At 36.9% G+C, this 15,736-nt stretch overlaps 1 long non-coding RNA gene across 1 annotated transcript in view; it reads right to left on the bottom strand.

The window, feature by feature from the left end:
- Positions 1-298: 298 nt before the first annotated feature.
- Positions 299-15,736, bottom strand: part of LOC136995388 (uncharacterized) — a 59,027-nt gene continuing 43,589 nt past the window's right edge. The window contains exon 3 of the long non-coding RNA XR_010886967.1: positions 299-342. This is a non-coding gene — a long non-coding RNA (uncharacterized lncRNA). The remainder of the gene's footprint in view (positions 343-15,736) is intronic.

Raw genomic sequence — 15,736 nt, 5'->3', positions numbered from 1 at the left:
GCAAGAGAGCAAAACCAGTTTCCAAATCTGTACACTCAGTTACAGCTCTTGGTATTACCAGTGATTCCTGAATTTCCTCATATATCATCACTGGATGCTAAATGGCATACTAAACGTGCAATAAAAGGCACATGACTTTTGTGTAAGGGCAGTATTATAGTTTCAATGGACTTCTAATATAAAATTTATTCATATAAAATGGATAGAGTAAAATATGGAAACAGCCTGAAGGTAACAGCATATTTCTTTGCTGATGCTGGAGAGCAGAAGAAGGAAGCAGGTATTCTACTTACAGTGTCTCTCTGCTACATTATTCTCTCATGTCTTCCTTCTAAGATGCACCTACAGTATAAAACAAAATTTAAACTTATAATTGAGTTTTGGAAGGTTACACAGCAAGGATTTGATCTAAAACATCTCATCACTCTATGCTTCTCCTTTCCCCTTCTCTGAAGTTTCTCAACACCTCTCTCCTGATTCTGTATCTTCCGACCGCCCATTTGTTCCTGCAGTCACTGGCAAAGTTAAGGATTCACCCTTTCCATGCCTCCTCTCTCACCTCCTCAGCTCTGGATATTCTTCTGGGTATAGAGCAAAATATATTTGGCCTTCTGCCATATGTAGAAAAGGTCCCATAGTGGCAGTTTTCCCTATGCAGCAATCCCTTAGCATGGGGGTATGTGCGAATTCTTTTGCTCTATGACCTGTAAGTTGTTAAAAGTTAGTCCAAACTAGCTTTTAAATGTCCTCTCCCCTCCCATATCCAGCTCTCTTCCCTGCTACTGGGTGCATGCAACAATCACTGACCAAGTGCTGTAATCACTGTGTTTTAACTCTCTCTGTTTTTCAAAGAGATCAAGGCAGAATTTTTGTTCTTTACCCATAACATTTCCTGAACATGGTGACAATAGTTTAGAATCCCTATTTAGCACTGAAATTGGGGGGTTTAAAGTAAGAGTGAAGCAAGTGAAAACTTTTACATGATTTATTGTCAGTGTTTGTCTATCTCTATTGTTAGTCTATCTCTAGGGAAGTCATTATAGATATTTAAACACCTGAAAATAGAAAAGAGAAGTAGCAAGTAGCTCTAGCTATAACTTGCTAAAATGATCCAGTTGTCAGATTTCCCCAAGCAGTGGGGACTGATCAGCACAACAAAAATGTAGCTCCCAAATGTGAGATGCTCCAGTATTTTCGAATCACCAGAAAGTGCAGAAGCGTTGCATAGCCAAATTGCATTTTCAGAACACTTATTCCCAATCTACATTCATAAAGACTACCTGCTGCTACAAATCCCATTTTCAGGACATAAGAGGCTCTCAATGCTCCATAATAAGACCCCAGGTGAAAAAAATAACTCAGCTTAAGGCTTGTAATTAAATGAAAAATAATAGTACTACAGTCATTTAAACAAAATGCAAATGTCTGACAGAAATATATTCATGCCCAAAGTTAACAACAATGATTATAAAGGTTATTGGACTTCTATGTTTATTGTTTTTATTCAAGAAAGCAATGAAATACAAATTAAATCCTTTTTATTATCTAGATATCCTTGTGGACATAGTTTATGACACTGAGGCAATAGATACTAAACCCATTTAGATGAGATTTACTTCAAAGAGCTGAAGACATTTTAAAGGGCAAGTAAAAAATAATTGCTACAGTTGGGAATATATTATGAGCATTTGTATAAATAAAGAAGGAAAGAACACGCAAAACAATTTAGTAGCTTCTTTAATAATGAAGTGCAGGTATGAGAAACAATAATGGTTTTCCACATACAAGTAGGACCTAGATTGTCAAGCCCTGTCAAGCAAAGACTCTGTCACTTTACTAATCTGGTAAAATACACAGCAACATTTCAGGCTCTATACAAATAAATATATAAAGGGCCTGATACACTAGTGCTCTTCATTGTCATCTACAGCACTAAAAAGCGAGCAACCAGGATGGAGGCCTTTTGTACATGCTCTGCATTCACCTGAATAACTACACAGAAAGTGCAGGCAAGGGGGGAATCTGGCCCTAACCAAATTAATTCCACCTAAAGTACCTGCATTACGAACAGATACAGCATAAAACTAGAAACTGACACTAATGAAAACCCTGTGATACATAGACTGGTAATATCCTACTAATAATATACGAGTTGTGTGTGATTAATCCGCATGGAATCCTTTTGGCTAGAATCAGCTCATTCCAATGGCATGACAGAAGCCATTTCTTCTTCTAACTTATTGTTATCAGTTGTCTCATTTCACTCAGATTGAAACTGGTTTAAAACATTTAATGACTGAAATAACATTTTTTTTTGAAAGGACACCTAGATTAAATCAGCAGAGTGTGCACTGGGGGGAACAAGCACCTTATAACATAGAGGGTTGTGCCCACCTGAAACACTAACAAAGCCAATTTTCGAACCTGTGAAAGAAGAAATCCATGTAACTGGATCGCACCCCACCACTGCAAGGCATAGGGGAATCAGTGGATGTTGCTAAGTACTCATTCCTTTCAGTTCTGAAGCTGCTCAGCGTAGCTAAGCATTGTTGAATTACTACAAACAGGCTGGGTACGTCCACTTTCTCCCCTTCCAAGATACTGTACTGGCACAAGAATGGCTTATTATCCGGGACTTGACAGTTAGGCCTAATTTTTTTTTTTAAGCCTCTTTACACTATCTGGACATGCATTACACTATTTAGAGGCATTAGAGTGAGTGAGTTTACAGGTACTTCAATATTACTTCATTTGTTAAAATGCTTTAAAGGGATCTGAGGGTTAACTGAGACCCAGGTCCATATTACTTTATTCTAGGATACTGTGTGCTTAAATTCATTGTGAAATGTTATAACTCATTTATTGAGCTATTTCAGGACCTACTTGAACTGCTGAGTCACTAAAATATGTCTGAGAAGATATAAGCCGTAAAGAATTTTATAGCAATCTGCCAAAGAATCTGCTTCACTGATAACATTCAGTTACAATGCAAGTATAGACTATTTAGGAATAATTTGTTTTATAAATATTCCAATTTTTCATCAGTTTATATGAGAATAATATCTTCAAAAGAAAGAAACATCATCTCAGTAAGGTAAGTGGGAAATCATTTTCAGTACAATTATTTAAAAACAAAAATCATTAAAAAGTTTACAAACAACTCACAACTCGAGGAATTAAAAATGAAAATTAATGAACAATGGAAGCAGTAATCCATTACTTAGCAATTTTCAGCAATCTCTATCCATAAGAAATGCAGGAGAAATAAATCACAACAATGCCTAAGGGAAGCCAAAAAGATGGGTACATTACACAGTGTGATATTTGTACAGGAGGGGTTGAGAGATGGTGAAGAACTAATATTCTTCTCTATTTAATATTTCACATTTCAGAATAGTTTCTCCTGAACCACAACAAATTGCAAAGACCAATCTGAGTATATATTATACAAGATCTTTTCATATTCCTCATACTTGATTTTCTCTCTGACTGTACTAGATTCCTACGAATACTTTCAGAGGAATATAGTTCAACATGCATGCTTTATATTAAGGAATATAACTATTTGAAATGCCACAGTATTAAAAAATGCTACTGCACTTTTCAAAAAGAGCAAAAACTTAGCAGTAGTACCATTACCCGTTACCTTCCCAGAAGGGTTGAACAAGCTCAATTTGCTCCATGTAAAAAATAATGATTAGAAAATAGTACAGCATATGGACTCTGAGAGAAAGAGTTTCACGAAACATTACGGTTGATTTCTGTGGTGTTTTTCATTTATAGAATTCAAAGTACTTTGTGAAGCTGAGGAAATATTATCAGCCTTATTTTTCATACTGTAGTTTGGCGACAAACACCAGTACAAAAATACCTTAGACTGAGGCTTGTTCACTGCTTTCCAGCCTTGAACTACAAGATGAAAATCTCCTCCTTAAAGCAGATGGAATCATTAGTTAGAAACCAATTTCTGTGACTAATAAATGACAAGACTTTTTTTTCTTTTAAAGGCATACAGAGAAACTTCAATTCTACTTGAACACGAAGCAACAAAATTCTAACTTGCAGTTCCAAAAACAGCACAGATTTTTTCACAATACAGTACATTTTTCCTGACAAAGGGGGAATATGTACAGCCCTAAGCTACTGAAAAAAATCACACTGTCAGCTTTTGAGTACTATCCTTAGGATCCGATTGTTATTCTGAACCTCTGAAGTTCACTTGAAAGAGCAATGGCCCCTTAGACAAGCCCCTAATCTGCCCATAATAGATCTCACAGAATGAATGTTTTTAACAAATCATTTCTTAAACTTTATGCCAATATTTCAAAGTCAAGCAAGTACACATAACTTTAGAGATTCAAAGAGCTTTCAAATTAAAGATTTTAATTTTTCAGAGTAGTGAGTGAATGTATTCTACCACAGCATGAAGGAGTAGAAGAAATTTCCAGTAGAGGAGAAATAACGGGAATGAGATCAGAGACGTGCTTTTCTTAATGGATTCCTGACCTTTCCAACTTGTACTTAAATTGCAGAACTGTCCCTTATAGCAATGAATGCACCCTGGAAAATAAAACAGGGATGAGGAGACATTGTCAGGGGGCAGCGGGAGCCAAGGGCGACAATGGGGCAAGCAGGGCCTCCCTGATGGAGGAGAGCAGAGCGGGGCCGGGGACAGTAGCCAGGGGTGGCTGAGAGGCCTGCGGCCACCACACCAGTCCTGGAGCCAAGGTGGGTCCAAGATCAGGCTGGGACATCAGCAGGTCAGGGCAGATCTGCACTCGGCCTGGCAGGCAGGTGCAACAAGGGTAGGTGAGATTCTTTTTTCCAGAACTGAGTGCTTATTTAATTTTTTTAGCAATTTCCCTAAAAATCATGTTCAGAATGGACCTGTAAGAATATTTTGGGTTATATGGGAACCTAAATGGGAACAGAGACAAAGTGAAAAATCACGAGAAGAAAAAGCTGACATCTTGTTTTGAAACAAGTCTTTATGTTTTGTTTTGGTTTAGACTAGTTAATACTTGGCTTTACCCTTTTCATTTCTAAGAGGATTTTAACTGGAATCTTTAAATGAAAAATCACACCTGCAACCAAAACATTGAAAAGTTTCATTATGAAAAAGTTAAAACATTCCAGCATTCGTAAAAACAGTCTTTATTCTGAAAGTCTTGTATCTCACACTTATTTTTACTTTTGGTCAAAAGTCTTTGGTGAATTTGCCTCAACTCTATGAATAATTTAGTTTCTTCCCTCAAGGCCCCATATTTCAAGGTGGTGGCCAAGGTAACCACGTGTCAAAACCATTATTACTAGCTCTTTTCTCATCCTTACCATCCTGTATGTTGAATATACGATTACGTAGATTACATAGATGCTGAATGCACTTTTACTTAGTATTCAGCTCACATATCTCAGCCAGATATGAACCCTCAAACCTATCATTATGGTCTATTAGAAATCTAAGGAGAGAAAAAAAATCAAATACTTCTCTTCCTCTGTTTAGAGATGATCTCTTCAATGTTCTTGCATGACAGATCTAAGGTGCTATAGGGTAGCCCCACAACTAACAAGCCGGGAAAGGTATAGAATCATAGAACAGAACAGAATTATATATAATCCCTAAAATACTTAGAAAATCCTTGCATTTACTCTCCCAAGACATGATAAAAGTTCCTGCAGTAACTTAAGCCTTGTAGCTAACTCTGGCTCACCAACTTACTGCTTCATCTGCACCTCAAGACTTCTAATTCTTACAGTGGAGAAATGAAAATGAGTTCTTAGAAGTTGAAAAAATGTTTTCATCATGCAGTTGAAATAATGTTTTCATCATGTAGTACTCATTGTGATAACATTTGGTTATAATAGACTAAGTTGGTGGATAAGCATAAAACAATTCTCTCTCTGACGTGACTGCCCTTACTGTATTACAAAAAATAAAAAGTTCATATCTTACAGGTAAAAGAAAGCTAAAGTCATGCTCAGTTGTGCTTTTGAATCCAAGGAAGAAAAATGTTAAAGAAAACTATCATTCCCATGTTTTTTGTTATAACTATGGATTGTAATATCAACCAGAATTTCAAATTATTACAAATCATTACATTTTTTAGAATATCAATTGAAATATCAGATTTATTACTCTGAATTGACTTTGTTTTCCTGTGAAAGCAAGACCTATGTAATCATGTCCTCTCTGCATGAGGGATTGTACTTGTCTCCCCAAAAGTTTGGAATTCAGTTCATCGAAATTGCCAGAAGCACAATGACTTTCTGCAAGAAGTTTCTGCAGATATTGTAAAAGCAGGCTGCTGCATAAAAGAGACAGAATTCATCTAATGCTCTAGCTGAAGGGGAAGACTCAGTCAGAGCTCATGACTTCTTAGTCATGGAGTGCCAATCAACCAGGAGAGTTCAATAGCTGCATTGTTCAAGAAGCTCTTTCTCCTTTTAAGATTACAAAATTAAAATATATTCCATAGGAAAAATCTAGTTAGTACAAGTATAGTCATAAGATTAGGTTTATGTCTTGTTCTTTAACTGGCACTGACTCAACAAAGGACAAAGCAAACAGATGTTTTTAAAAACTCTGCCATTCATACAAAGTTAAACATTGTCTCTGTGATTTCTTCGTGGCCTATTCCAGTAGGAATGCTGACATGAATTAAGTAAAAATAATCTTTCCTGGAAACACTATGGGAAAGTAAAAAAAGCAAATGTAATATCTTCTGTTCAAGATTTTTTATTTACAGGTGTTTGTATTTATAGGTTTTCTAATGTAGCAAAGAGAAAGTGAAAGGAAATTATAGAAGTAAGATGCATTAAACATCTTGAAAGATGTCTAAAATTTCACTCACTGTTTGGCAAATACAAGTAGTACAAACATGTTTGAGATGAAATCCCGTATTTTGAGAATTACTAGTTATGTATCTGAGCTACAAAGTTTGAGCACCAAATTGAAAATCTTTTGTTTTGAAAATCTACTTGAATTTGGAACATTGCCACAATGTGCAAAACTGAACAGCCGCAAATCCTGAGAACATTTGGGTTCTAGGATAAAGATCAAGGCCTACAAATTAGAGAAATCTTGTGAAATTAGCTCACTGTGCTACTTTTGAAATGATCTTCTTGCTAATGTTTCAGTGCATTTCCTTTTTGTAAGGAACATGAGTAGAAAATTCATCAATTGCCATGTCTTTAGGGTATTTTTGCAAGTCCCTATGCAGTAAAAATAGAAGCAGTAGTTGTAAATCATGACCACAGCAATAACATTATTTAATGTGATGAACAGGCAGTCAGCAAACTCCAAAAAAAGAAAAACAGAAAGGGATAAAAGCAATTGTTCTGCAAGGCAAAACTCCATCCCAGATAATGTTCCTTCTTACTGTGGAAGTCTGAAATGTTTTTCTTCACGTCCAACTTGAACAGGAAAGCAGCCTTTTGGTCACACGAACAGTTAACTACTGCCAACTTAGGCATGTTGCTCACTAAAAGCTTGTAGCTTTATATCTCCTTTCTTGCAATAAAATCAGTACTCACCAAGTAGTTGACTCCGAATTACTGTTAAAACAGTCAGTTGGAAAGGCATATGCTGTGCAATACTGTAGCAACAGCTAGTCCCAGAGGCAAGGTACTGGTTCAAAACTCATTTTCCCTATTTTTTAAAGTGCTGTCTCAGACAAGGCATCTCTTCTAATGTAGGCGTTGTTGAAGTCTCTGATCAATAGAGACATAAATGAAGTAATGATGTTTGAGTCCAGTGGAATCACGACAGTTACAGCTGCTAATATTTTCCCACAACACTTTGCATCATGTAATGTTGTCATCATGTATGCTTCTGTACTTCTGTCCTGTCTTTTTTAGTGTTCATGTAGAAGAATTTGGAGGTTAGTCTTCTAGCTGGATTTGTTTCAGAATAGGTACTGCAGCCAACTGATTTATTGGAGCAGAAGCATTTGGCTTATTCTTTCTAAAGTCAATAGAAAATGCTTAAATGTCAAGAAGCCATTTTCAAGATATATTACTGAAGCACAGAAAACTAGTATAGCATGCGGATTACAGGATTCATTTAATCTATGCAGCTATATTCTGGAATTCTGACAATTTTTAGTCCCAGAAGTCCTCATTCTTTTTCCATGAACATGAAGAAACATTCCAATGAAATCAATGGGGGATATGATTATCTCATTAAAAGATGAAAAACAGTCTCTGTTTTAAAGTATTAAAATGTAAATAACAACCCTGCTTAACTGTGCAACAAAAGAAAGAAAAATGTACAGACTAATAATGGCTTTTAACTATTCTTAAATTATTTTTTGTATATAATGATGTTTTCTAAATCACATACACACTAGGTTAATTTGCTCTCGATTTTCTTTATAGCTTTGTTTTCTGTTTTTCACAGAACCGCTGTCAAAAGAAATATAAGACAGAGGAAAATCTCGGAGAACCCCTGCTGCTTATACCACTCCAGAGATCAGAAAGAAGTCTTCCTTGCACTGTTCAAATTGTGCAGGGAAAGCTACCAGTGATGGCTAAAAGGCTAAATGGCTATCAAAGCTGTTCAGCACAGCAGTTTTTTCCTGCCTGAAGAATATTTACTTGCTTGGTTAATCTCAGTGTGTTATCCATTCCATTTTTTAAACCAGAAAGCTACATCTGATCACTTGTGCTAAGTCTATACCAATTCTTTGCTGTGCAAATAACCTAAGTTAACTTACCCAGCAAGAATTTAAGCTGTTTTTATTAGCTTCAAATTTTTTACTTAAGAAAAGTAGCCAAACCTAACAGCTTCAGAAAGCATATTAGTATGGAACTTGTTTTCTAATGTGTTAGCTTTAGTTGTCTGAAGGCAGATCCTTTCATGACTGGAAGAGAGCAGAGGCAGGGGACAATCTCACATTTCTGCCATAGAAGAACTTTGAATTCTGAATTTGTCATAGAATTTTGAATTCTGAATTTTTGAATATTAATTTGGTCTACAAATGAAATAGGTGCCTGAACAGTTCACTCTGAGACCCAAGTGTCTATGTTCTGACACTTCTCCAAAGGAAGATCTACTCCCTTAGGCATGAAATAAATTATTCTGGCCTCTAAAGCTGTCCCACTTGGATATTTTACAGATAAACTCCTTGTATATTTGACTATACCCAGTTAAGATCAATGACATCATTTTGCCCTTTCAGGCCAGGTTTGATAGGCTTAATGTAATTTTTCTACATCATTTTGCTTACAAACACAGAATTAACACCAAAGTTAATGGGAGAATATCTTACTTACTTAAAGGATCATTCTTTTCTTCTGCTGCTTGCTACTGCTATTTAGTTAAATAAAAGGGTAATCCATCAATGTGTTTTCAGAAATATGTAACCGGAGATATGATTGAAGCTTATGTCTTAATAGAAATGGTACTCCTAAAGAATTAAATAGAAAAAGAACCAAAAGCTTTTTGACAGCAAAGCTTTACATACCTTTCCAACATTATAGAAAATAGTACTAAATTGAGTTATTGCCAGCAACAGTCAGATTGCTAACCTTTATTAATGGGAAGCAACATTATAAGTGGAGAGAAAACAGATGGAAAGTCTGCTCCAACACTTAACTTGCTGTGAGATCCTTCTCTCTGGTTATCTTTGATTTCTCTTGTGCATCTGGTTTGCAGATCCACCTCAAAGGAGATTTTTTACTTATGAAGCTTGGAACTCCTACTCTTCAGCGCTATATATTTATAATGCTATATAAATGATTAGTAAGAGGACAGCCATCTTTACTGGGACATCCTTAATTAACCTCATAAATTTCTTCATCTAGAAATATCCAGCTTCAGGAATTTATGTGATTCACTGACTTTATTAGAGCAGGTATACTTTTCCACACACACAATAAAACAGAATAATATTGCTTGAATTGTAAAGGAAAATAATAATGCAAGTTCCTATTACTTAGGTACTAGGTTGCAGCGGATTTCAGCCAGCACCAGCTGCATGTGTTCACATTACTGGATGCCTATAACTCCAAACACAGCTCCAGGGTAGTATGCAGCCCCTTGGTTACAAAGGCAGCCTAGTTTTCAGAGGTTCCCACAGTCTGTCTCAACTTATGGCCAACTTATTTGCCCAACATCAGTCACTTGAGAGTGCTGTGAAGGATGACGGTTACATAGCACCCAGCACAACATCTCACTAACAGAAAGTGCACACTTGTGCCAATGCTAAGAAGTTAGATAGTCTCAACCTTTTTCATTTGCATATCCTCCAAACCCTTCAAGATTTTGTATGCTTCAGCAGAAAACATTTTAAAGTAAAATCTGACTTATACAAAAAATGATTTTTCATTGTCGTCCAAAATATTGCTATAGCAAGAGATTAAATGGCACAGAGGTGGAGAGTATTTTCAATTTCATGTTGTTCAATTACTGATATAGCTGACAATCAGATTTTAAAACAAACACCACCAGAAATGGTCTTCTGTAAGTATGAGACTCTAATACTCCCTTATTTCAGCAGAACCATGAAGAGGAGATTCTTTAAAGAAGGTCTTAAACCAACAAATGTTTTAAGCTTAAGTTTAATGCTAATCATAGTATTGAGTCCTAAAACTTAAACGTATATTAGAATTGTTTTACTAGACCTTGGTCTAACTTTCCTGGATAAATTTGTTTTTGTATTAGATTATAAACGTATTATGATGAATTAGATGTTACCTTCTACAGTATATGTTAGGATAAATGACTTAATACACGTATCTTGCAGCTCCAGATTTGAATGCATAGATCTTGTTCCATATATATTTAATGAATTTAAATAAGTATATATACAAATACATATCTCTACATTTAGGCTTCTTTGAAAGAATGCTATTTCCATGGATTTTAAACACATCATTCTGAAGATCTCCTGGTATTTTTATCCACAGGAATTAAGAAATCTTGGACAAAGTCCTACAATCTGAACACCAATGCAATAAATGAAAAGAAAAGCAAATCTCTGGGGCTGCCATAGGTAGCTGTAATAAACACCAGTGGATTACTACAAGTCCAGGGATATGACTGGCTTTGTCACTATCATCTTTTCCCTTTCTATGCCTTAATATGTCTTGTACTGGCTATCAGACAAAAGATGTACCAACTGGCTATCCTCCTCCCTTGCCTAGGGCTGTCTTGGTACCAGCTACCAAAATAGGGCTTCTGTGGGACACCCTAGGCCATTAACCAAATCTTTGACAAGAGTGGCAGGTGCTCTAGGATTTAAAAGATATGTTTTTAATAGTTACTGTAGTTATTAGACAATAAGAAACAGATAAATAGATATAAAAATGGGACAGCAACATTAAATGAGAGATGTCAGTAATATGTTTTCCAGAAGATATTGGTGCAAAATCACAGAGCGTAAAAAAAATATTTTTTTGCACGGGTACTGGAAAGGATTTTTTCTCATTCCTCCAGTCTGCAAGAAATTTGCCAGCAAAACACATGCCAGTTGTTAATGTTAGTACACCATCTTGTGGATAAGTGGTCTAATTGGGAGTGTAAATTACAGCTAGCATGATTTCCAATTAGGATTGCTTCCTTTATACACAGTGTCTAGAGCCACAGAAGCTCTGTATTTTACAATCATCATGGCCCAGTTCAAGGTCTGCCTGTGAAGAATGAAATCTTTATAACAGCAAATAGAATGTAAAAGAAGAAATATAAAGAAAAAATACTGACGTTTAAGAATCAGTTACTGTTAATTACTTCTCTTAGGACACATTTATAACCATATCTTTGGAAGACAACCAGAAAGCTGAGCACTTAACCCTAGCAGGGTTATAACCCCAGATATGGTAAACTGCTTTCATTATTTTTCTAGTCTGATATAAATATACTCTCATGCTCAGGTGAGTTTACAGCTGACCCCTTGGGCTGTTCTGGGGTGCAGATCAGCAGCAATAGAAAGCAGATGCTAGCTTTGAGAACAACTGTTGTTCATCAGTACCGAAGATGCTAACTAGCTTTCCTCACAGATTAGATATTAAATCCAAATGTCTTCCATGATCTCTAGTGCTTCCAAAGCATTTTTGATACAAATTTCAATCTTACTTCAGATGACTGGAAATTAAAAAAGGTTAAAAAAAAAAAAAGGTATAGACTAAGCAAAAAGTAGGGGAAAGTTCTAGGATTTTCATATCCATCATTTTTATACATCTATGATTAGTGATCCTACTCTTTGCAGTTGTAAGGTATGAGCAGCAAAAGGTGATTTGATTTGATTTTAATTTCTCTAGGCTATTTTTCCTGGCCAGACACATCCAGATACATTACTGAGCAGATGAGAAAGCTTATCCTCCATATGTTGAAATGGATGCAGGTCTCTAGCTTTTTCAGTTGTGTATTCTTTTGGTACATCAGTACACACTGATCTTGACTCTCCATGACAAATTTTTTCACCATGAAGACAGTCAAGTAGTGGAACAGGCTGCCCAGAGAGGTTGTAGAGTCAATGCAAAGTAAATTAAAAATGGTGTAAATATTATCATTATGACTTAGCAGCACTTCATATCTGTTCAGAACAACTACAGAGTTCAAAACACTGGAGAGTCTAGCTTATTGAATTTAATTCTTCTGCTTGCTGTCGTTTGCCCACCTTTTACTCTGCATGGAAACATGAAGAACTTGAAACCGCATTTCAGATTCCCAGCACTGTGATCATCTACCATGAGCAATGCACACACTCTGCACACATGGACAGCAATAGGCTCTGGGCTATCATTCTGAAAACTCTTCAGACATTAAAAATGACATAGAAAATAAGATAAATTCATTCCTATACTGCCCACTGAAATGTCTATAGGGCACAACCTTCTGAACTAAGTATTCTTCCAAAATGTTCCTCTAACATTCCTTTAATGTATATATTCTAGAGTTGCTTGCTTCCTCTTCGAATTCTTCTCTTGCATCCTCCATTGTTAATCCTGCCTCAAATGAAGATGAATCAAAACTTCTCATGAGGATAAATTTGATTTTTAATGCACATTTAAAACCAGTGAGATGGAACAGACATTGGGATGCTCATACTTGTTGATGATACCCAACTGGGCAAGGAATCAGTCAGTATAATCACTTGTTTCATTCTGTGGTCTGACAGATATTCACCCCACATCACTTAAAGCAAAAAGAGGATTGCCTCACTAAGTTACATCATAAATTGACAACTTTTTTATTTACATCATTTCACAGTTAGAAGAAATTAGACTGGGACAAAATGTCACACTGTAAACAAAATATATTAGAAGAGGTAGCAAAATACTTTAACCTGTTTGAACTGGTTGTCCAAACAGAAACACAGAAAGAACTTTTCAGATCAACCTATAATGAAATTTTGTCCTGACAAAACAAATATAGAAAAATGTCGTTTATCAAAATATTTTTTTCAATACAGAACAAAATATTTGGTTTCTTCCTCTTTCCCCTTTATGAGAGGATGAAGTGTAACCTCTGACTAGCTTTGTTGGAAGTCTTTTGGACTTGATTTTTTGTGCTGGCTATCTGCCTCAGGCAAGTAAAGACTGTCCCAAATATTCCTTTTGGGACAACTAGGGATCACATTTGCACATTCTCAGGGGAGGCTTGGTAGAGTTTAACTGCTAATCTGTTTACTGATTCTGTCTTCTAATGATGAATGGACTGTGCACGCTGCCACTCCACAGAGCAGCTGACCATGACCAGTCTTTTTCTAGGAAGCTTGTGGAACGGAAAATAAAACCAGATAATCAAGAAGAATGTACCTGCAATAAGGAGACAAGACAGGGACAGATGGAAAGAGTTCAAGAACTTGATGGCACTTGACGTACAAAAAGCCCACTGAAACACACCATCCTCCAGAGTCTGAAAAGAAACCCAGGATCCCTAAGCTGCACTGTTCCTCTGCCGCCAGGATATATTTGTGGAAGCACTAGCAAAATGCATTGAAACTGTCTCCACAGCCACTCCATATACGAATGAAGAAGTACAATGGGAATTGGTTCATTTGGTTAACTCAAGCGGTAGAGTCTGTTCTCACCCTCCCAGCAAATCATGCCAATGTTAATGTGTGTTATGGCATTTGTTTCCTAGTCTCCTTTCTTTTAAGACTAGGATATTATGTAACACATACACAAAAAAAGATACTAAATAAACACCTGCAAATCAGGATTTCAAGAACTAAGAGTTTCTCTGCAAAACTTATTTGATGCCATTAATGTTCTGCATTGGAAGTGCTTTTAGAATGAAACTTTGCTATGGAGTGAAGATGATCTATATGATAGGTTTCATTGGTTTCATTTTCCCAGAAAGTTAAAAGATGCTCAACGAACTAGTCACGGGCATGCAGGGGGAGAAACAATAGTTGAGACAGCTACTGCTGCCCTGGAGAACTGGATTTGGCTCTACTAGCGAGTTCCTAGGTAATGCTGTACAAATCACCTCTAAATATGTTTTCAGCTACGGTCATTCTTTCGGTCAGGGAGCAGAGAGGGCTGGCTGCTCCCCAAGGGACAGGAGCCGAGTGGTAACAGGGCTGGCAGCGCAGGGGCCTCGCTGGCCAGGGCTCAGTTCCTCAGGATCCAAGTGAGGCAAGCAGGACAGGCCCAGAGAGGGTGGCCAGGCCAAACCCTGAGTGCAGATCATACAGCAATAACACGGTGATGAGGTAGGGCCAGGGTCAAGCAGGGAAGACAGACCATTGGTCAGGATTACGATCAAGACCAGGGATCGCTCAGCAGGTCTGTGGTGAGGGGCCAGCCAAGGCTGGGCCAGGCGGTCGCCTGTGGCCCCCATGGCGGGGCTGGAGCCAGCACCGCTGCTTCGTCATGGGGCAGGAACTGACAGCCCTGGGCTGGACCAAAATGGGGACCTGGGGCTGGGGGAGATCAGGGGGCAGGCAGGGACCCATATGGCTGCCATTGCCTGCAGGGCTCAGACATTTTCTTTTGCTGTCTGAATTACTTGGTCTGATTTTAAGAACTGCTGAGCAGGTCACAACTGCAACTAAAATTGTAGAAACTATTTTAAAAAATCTTCAAAAATCCTGTCTAGTCATCCAAAATTGGGCACTGAGAACGAGTGTACACTTTTTGACCTTTAACTCTGTGCATTAGAAATTTGTAAGATATGGGCCTCTAAAATAGGAATAAATACCCTTTCAGATTCCTGCGGTTTTGAAATATCTAATAATGTTTGCAAATCAAATATTATAATGATAATCAAAATAGAAAAGCCTCAAGAAATTAATTATTATTCTTTCTGGTATGGACTTGACCACTGTGCTGTAAATAGAGCATTGAGCAATTAAGGCAGTAAGCAAGATACCTGCAGCAGATAAAATGAAATATTAAATACCTACTTTTCATGTGAACATCATCCATCCAGTGCCCTGAATAAAACAGAAATTTTGCAAGAGAGTAGTATTGTGAGCATATAATTAAAGACTCACATAAGATAAATGAACAGGAGGGCAGAGTTTGTACGTTCTGCTTTAACTTTGCCATTTCCTAATTTCTGACTTTTTGACTTTGCAGTTTTTATTTTTAATATGCTGGAGAAGCGAGAAAGAGAGAACTGAAACTTAAAAGACACTGCAGTGACAACTGGAGACTTGTACTGAATGCCTAAGTTTCATGTGTCAAAACACTTAAAGTGCAAATTATGGCCTAAATTAGTACCTATCAATACAACTGAAAATAGAGTTAGATTCTGAATACACCTGGGTGAAGTGTGGGAAGATCA

Source organism: Apteryx mantelli, chromosome Z (assembly GCF_036417845.1).
Source record: "Apteryx mantelli isolate bAptMan1 chromosome Z, bAptMan1.hap1, whole genome shotgun sequence".
NCBI classification, from domain to species: domain Eukaryota; kingdom Metazoa; phylum Chordata; class Aves; order Apterygiformes; family Apterygidae; genus Apteryx; species Apteryx mantelli.
Note: the sequence above shows the minus strand (reverse complement) of the source record. Positions and strands in the feature narration are given on the sequence as shown.